General features: G+C 46.1%; 1 protein-coding gene across 1 annotated transcript in view; it reads right to left on the reverse strand.

Annotated features, from left to right (window-relative positions):
* EDC3 (enhancer of mRNA decapping 3) overlaps positions 1–3,204 on the reverse strand; it is a 58,639-nt gene extending 55,435 nt beyond the window's left edge. Inside the window, exon 1 of the mRNA XM_032865050.1 lies at positions 3,065–3,204. The gene's annotated coding sequence lies outside the window, so the exon portion shown is untranslated. The remainder of the gene's footprint in view (positions 1–3,064) is intronic.
* Between the last annotated feature and the right edge of the window lie 3,008 nt (positions 3,205–6,212).

Consider the following 6,212-nt stretch of genomic DNA (forward strand, 5'->3'; position numbering starts at 1 on the left):
CACTCTGATACTAAAGCCAAAGACATAGTAAGAAAACTTCAACATCCCTCATGAGCACAGACACAAAAATCCTTAACAAAATTTTAGCAAACTAAATTCTGCAACATATAAAAAATATATACACCGTGACTAAGTGGGGTTCATTCCAGGAACACAAGACTGGTTTAATATCCAAAACTCAAGTAAATACACCATTTATACATAATCTTAGAAGAGTTTTTTAATATAGAAAAGGTTATTTGGGGGTGCCTGGGTGGTTCAGTGGGTTAAAGCCTCTGCCTTTGGCTCAGATCATGATCCCAGAGTCCTGGGATCGAACCCCGCATCAGGCTCTCTGCTCAACAGGAAGCTTGCTTCCTCCTCTCTTCCTCTCTGCCTGCCTCTCTGCCTACTTGTGATCTCTGTCAAATAAATAAATTCTTTTTTAAAAAAAGCTATTTGTACATTTTTAAAACATCCAGGGGCTCCTGGCTGACTCAGTCAGTACAGCATGTGGCTCTTGATTTGGGGGTTGTGAGTTCAAGCCCCACACTGGGTATGGAGCTACTTTAAAAAATAAAGCAAAATAAAAATATCAAATTGTGTATTTAGATAACTTTGTATTTTTTATTTTTTTTTTCTAGAGACTTTATTTTTTACTTGACAGAGATAAAGAGGGCACAAGCACAAGCAGGGGGAGGAGAAGAGGGAGAGGCAGACGCAAGCTTCCCACTAAGCAGGGAGCCCAACACGGGGCTCCATCCCAGGACCCTGGGATCATGACCTGAGTGGAAGAAGGCAAAAAAAGGCAGACGCTTAACCAACTGAGCCACCAAGGCGCCCTTTGTATTTATTTTTTAAAAGCCAATATTTACACATCAAAAATTACATCCTAAACTACTTAAATTCATGATGAAAAATTTCAAATGCCAACTTAGTGTGAGAGAGATACATAGATTTTCTAATGTTCTGAACACTAAAAAATGTTTTAAGACCCGAGTAACAAGGGAAAAAGAATCATTCATGCCAAATCAACTCCATCGTATCTTCACACACACACACACACAAAAATTTTTGAAAATTTGACGAATTCCAAATCCTTTTAACTTCTACCCCCAAGTTAATTTATTTTTGTAGAGTACCCAGACATACACCTAATACTCCAGGACGGAGTCAACCAGTGCTGGGGTCAACCTTCCTTTCTTCTTCTAGATTCTACATTCTCCTAATGTTATCTACTACTGTAGGGCACATCAGCTCCAACCATGTGACTGATTCAGATGACTGAGACTACTCGAGCCCCTAAGTCATATCTCTACCTTCATTAACTGGTATAACTGCATTTTTTGGACCCAACTGGAATTTTTCACACGTATATGACCCTTCCATTTCATTAAACTGCACTGGACAAATCTTGAGATTAACGAGATGATATTTTCTCTCTTCACTTCATAAAGACAACAAATCTAATTAGCACACTTTCCAGATAAACTTTAAATACATACTGTATATAAAGAAAGTGATGCAGCCTCAACTCACCAGAATCCCAATATTAAGTTGTATCCATAAATCAAACCCCTCCAGACACTGATGCTCAAAACCAGGATTCCATCTAAATTTTACCCCACTCTACCAACTTCCCCTATCTCACCCACCAGGTCCTCATAAAAGACTTACCAAATGCCTTGCTAAAATTCTGACACACTATCACTACATTCCTTTGAGATACCAATTTGAATGTCCTGCCCTGTTGTTCTGATGGAATTTATAACTCTAGTACCCTTGCTCCTCTGCCTATAAAGGACAGGAAAAATACACATTTCCCACTTTGCGTTAATTACAGTATCTCAGGAATTACAAATGTCTTAAACATTTTCTAGTCCATTGTTTTTCAAACTATGGGTCTTTAGCGGTCAGACATATAGTCAATTTAGTGAGTTGCAATCAACTTTTTTTCTTTTAATTAAACAGAAAGTGTCAAAGGGGATCATATGCAGAAAGGGTAAACTTTTGGGTTCTGTGTGTGTGTACTCTGCATATGCTGGGAGCACATTAAGTCATAATGTAAATGTATCTAACCATGGGTCCCAGATCAAAAAAGTTTGAAACACACTTTGCTAGTCCCACAGCCCTACTCCCACAAGGAAGCTCCACCAAAGAAATTCTTAGTAATCAAAAAGTTATGTTTGTAACCATCTTCATTTCATACAGAGAAACCAACAGGAATTTTGAACTCGGTACACCTAATCTGCCATTCATTTAAAAAAAAAAAAAAAAAGCCTAGAATCCATCTGAGGTTTCCAGCTGAAATACTAACCTGCTTAGAGACAGTCATTTATGTTCTGATGGGGTAGAAAGACCTCTATTTGACAGCAGACTGAAATTAGTTTAGACTGGCTAGGGAAGAGAACAAAAACCATTCTGATTTCTCATCAGTAACCACACGAGAGTTGTCAAGGACTCCTCCTAGCTCTGGAATTGGGAGAGTCACTGAAAACTGGCCAAGCAGGCGAGGACTACGCCTTGCACACCAAAACACTTGAACCACTCAACAAGCCAACTACTGATAAATTCAATCAACAGCACACAAAGAACGCTTGAAGAAGCTCAGACTTAAACCTACAGCTGAAAAGAATCAGGAAGCTGCGCCCTGGCAGGTATCATTAATTTCTCAACTACCTTCACTTTCAGACCCCAGTTCACCTCCGTCCTCAGGCTATCGGTCACGGCTGGGGCACCCGAGCTGTTCCATGCCACCCTACTCCATTGTGCAAAAGGACACTGAGGCAGGGAGCAAACAGTGGGCGAGCTGCAGCGGCCATCAACGAGGCGAAACCAAGAGCCTAGGCCGCTCATGCCTCACAATTCACACGATTCCCGGCTCATTTAGAACCCTGCTGCCCTCAGTCTCCCACCTCAAACCATACCCCCTGACGCAACCCCTAGGACCTGGTCCCCAGCTCGCGCCTGCCTTGATAAAAGTCTACAAGGCCTGGAACCCCGAAGCCTAAAAACAAACCCACCTAGCAACCCCGGAAGCCCCCTCCCACAAGTACCCACAGCCCAGCCGCCGCCTCGCTCCCACCTCCACGCCGTCTGGCCGCCGCCTCCTCCGCACACCTCGCCAAATCCACCCCGCAACAGGAGAAGACCCGGAGGCTGAGGGGCTTCTCCACAACCCACCCCCACAGCGGCGGCCGGAAGCGCCCCACGTCTCCACGCCACCGTCGTGAGGTCACTTCCGGCGCGACGCCTTGGCAACTACAGGGCGGACGGTTGGGGGGCGGAGCGCCCGGGAAATTTGAGAGGTTGGGAGACGATGGCGAGGGCAGGCGCTGCGGACTTCCTAAACTGCGCATGGGCGTCCATTCTGTGAGCCCCGCCTACTATTGTCGGGTAGAGGTTCGGTTGGAGCTGGGGTCCTGCCCCACTTTCCGGCCCAGAGACCTGGGGGGACTCCACTCTCTGGCGTAGTCCTGATGAAAAGTTCCCGCTTTCCCTCTACACCCCTTGGGCTTATTCCCAAAGAAGAGCGGAGGGCTTTAGAGAGGAGAGAGTGGATGGTGACGTGGACCCCATCCTTGATCAGTTGCAGATGTGGGACGTAATAAGTAGCCCTCCCCTCCCCCCCCATTCCAGCAGCCCATCGGGTTCTTTGCTCACCCGGGAGCCTGCATTTCTTCTCCCTCTGCCTGCCACTCTGCCTACTTGAGCTCGGACTCTCTCAAATAAATAAAAATAAAATTGCAACAGAGATAACAAGCTTATCTGACCTTCAATTCTTGGTAGAATGAAAGTTTCACATTTAATGCTGGTAACTCTAAAAGACAGGGCTACCTTAATTAAACCAAAAACTTAAATTAGTTTAAATACCGAAATCTGTTCCACCTGGATTCGCTTTTAAAGGTCGTGAGTTTGCTCCCCATTGTTAATTTTTACCTGAGACACTGGTGGAGAAATTGAAGTGGGTGGTGTTAAATCCAGAGTATGCTCTCTGCTCCTGGACAGGGAGGGGAGGAGGAGGAGCCAAAGGCACTGAGGACGGTCTAGAAGCCACTTATGCAGGCTGCACCCAAGGCGATGCAGAAACACAAAGGGAAAGGGGAGACTGAAGAGGCAAAGTATGGCCAGAGGCAGAGAAAGGGTTCCCAGTTCTAGAGGCGATCAGCTCAACAGAGGAGCAGATGCCATATTTTCCTGCCAATAAGAAGGAATAGGCAGTCCACATCTGGCTGGGGAACACAGAATTATTCCAAAACAAAGGGAGTTTGACAGCTGCTTGAGAATATTCCTTTAAAAAAATTTTTTTTAATTTATTAATTAGAGAGAGGGAGAGCACAAACAGGGGGAGCAGCAGGCTCCCTGATAGGCAGAGAGCCTGACATGGGGCTCAGTCCCAGGACCCTGGGATCATGACCTGAGCCAAAGGCAGACGCTTAACTGAATGAGCCACCCAGGTGCCCCGGGAATATTCCTTAAAGCCCACATCCTGGGGTAAACTAACAGACAGTTGGTTCCAATTATAGTCATTAACCCGGGAAATGAATGAGGGAGAAGCCCTACATCTACCAGGAGAACAATGAGAGGCAGCATCCCCTTTGTCAGGGATGGCCTGTGTTTCCTCCGATCTGGGTTTATTCAGAAGAGGCCTGTTTAGATCATTATCATCCAGTATATCAGGAAGGAGTTTACTAGTCTGGTTATGACCAAACACATTCTGCAAGACGTATTTAGATTTAGATGATTTAGAACCCCAAAGGTCTGGAAGGACCTAGGCTACCTCCATCTATTTGCCCTGTTTCCTGCAGAAGAGATCTAACTGCTAGATCCTACTGAGGCCATGTAGTACCCTTCTTAAGTTTTGGAACCTGAATTGTTTCCAGTGGGTTAAATAGGCATCCTAGTGGAGTGTGCTTGGGGACTGATGAGAAAGGTCCATTACCAAGAAAATCACCCCCCAACATGCACCACTCCGACCCAACTCCCATCCCCCAACCCTTGACCTCCAACTCCCAACTCCTGGGTGGAGTCCCACCTCTGTCAGAGATTCCTAGTGCCAAAGTGACCCAAGGTATCCCTCAAATGAAACTGTCAAGAGATTCCTAGTGCCAAAGTGACCCAAGGGATCCCTCAAATGAAACTGCTGGGATCACCACCTGCCATAAACGTCTGTAGGATGAAGGCCTGCCCACCTCTACCCCCGCCCGCCCCCCACCCCGCTCCCCAGCTTCGCCATTGCATTCTAAGATTTTATTTTTATTTATTTGACACAGAGAGACACAGTGAGAGAGGGAATACATCAGGGGGAGTGGGAGAGGAAGAAGCAGGCTTCCCGCCGAGCAGGGAGCCCGATGTGGGGCTCGGTCCCAGGACCTCGGGATAATGACCTGAGCCGAAGGCAGACACTTAACAACTGAGTCACCCAGGCACCCCTAACCATTGCATTCTAGACTATGATGGGTGCTGATGTATGGACCAAGTTTGCTTTACTGTAAAGGCTGCACTGCAGCTTGGCTAGTCTTGCTGAAGGCCCCACCGTGAAGGACACAGAGAACCCGCTGTTTTTAACCCATGGAAAACACTAGAAAAGGTTTTCAACTTAAAAAAAAAAAGTTTTTCAAGAGGAAAGTACCCAGTTTTGTAGCTTAAGTAGTTAGAGGACATTGACAGAAAACAGTAAAGATAGAATTCCATCATGGCCTAAGCGACATTCCAATACATGCAGCCTTCACAGCCAACTTCCTTGGAAAGGGTGCCTAGTTGGGTTTCAATTCAATCAGGTACTGGTTTCAGCCGACTCACAGTGGCGTTCTCAAGGCCGGAAGAGGTGACACCAGGGATGTGGAGAGGATCACATTAGACCAATGAGGAGGAAACTCACGCAGGAATCTTAGGATTAGCAGCTGTCCTGGTGATTTAGGTGGCTCTCCCGGGCCCAAGACAACTTTATAAAAGAACAGGAATAGGGGCACCTGGGTGGCTCAGTGGTTTAAAGCCTCTGCATTTGGCTCAGGTCATGATCCCAGAGTCCTGGGATCGAGCCCCACATCCGGCTCTCTGCTAGGCAGGGAGCCTGCTTCCCTTCCTCTCTCTCAGTCTCCCTCTCTGCCTACTTGTGATCTCTCTCTGTCAAATAAATAAATAAAATCTTAAAAAAAAAAAAAAGAACAGGAATAAAGAAAGGACACCAATTTCTGGGTCATGTTGATGAGGGAAACAGAAGCAGAAGAAAA

Source organism: Lontra canadensis, unplaced genomic scaffold, assembly GCF_010015895.1.
Source record: "Lontra canadensis isolate GAN:19392208 unplaced genomic scaffold, GSC_riverotter_1.0 scaffold28, whole genome shotgun sequence".
Classification (NCBI taxonomy): domain Eukaryota; kingdom Metazoa; phylum Chordata; class Mammalia; order Carnivora; family Mustelidae; genus Lontra; species Lontra canadensis.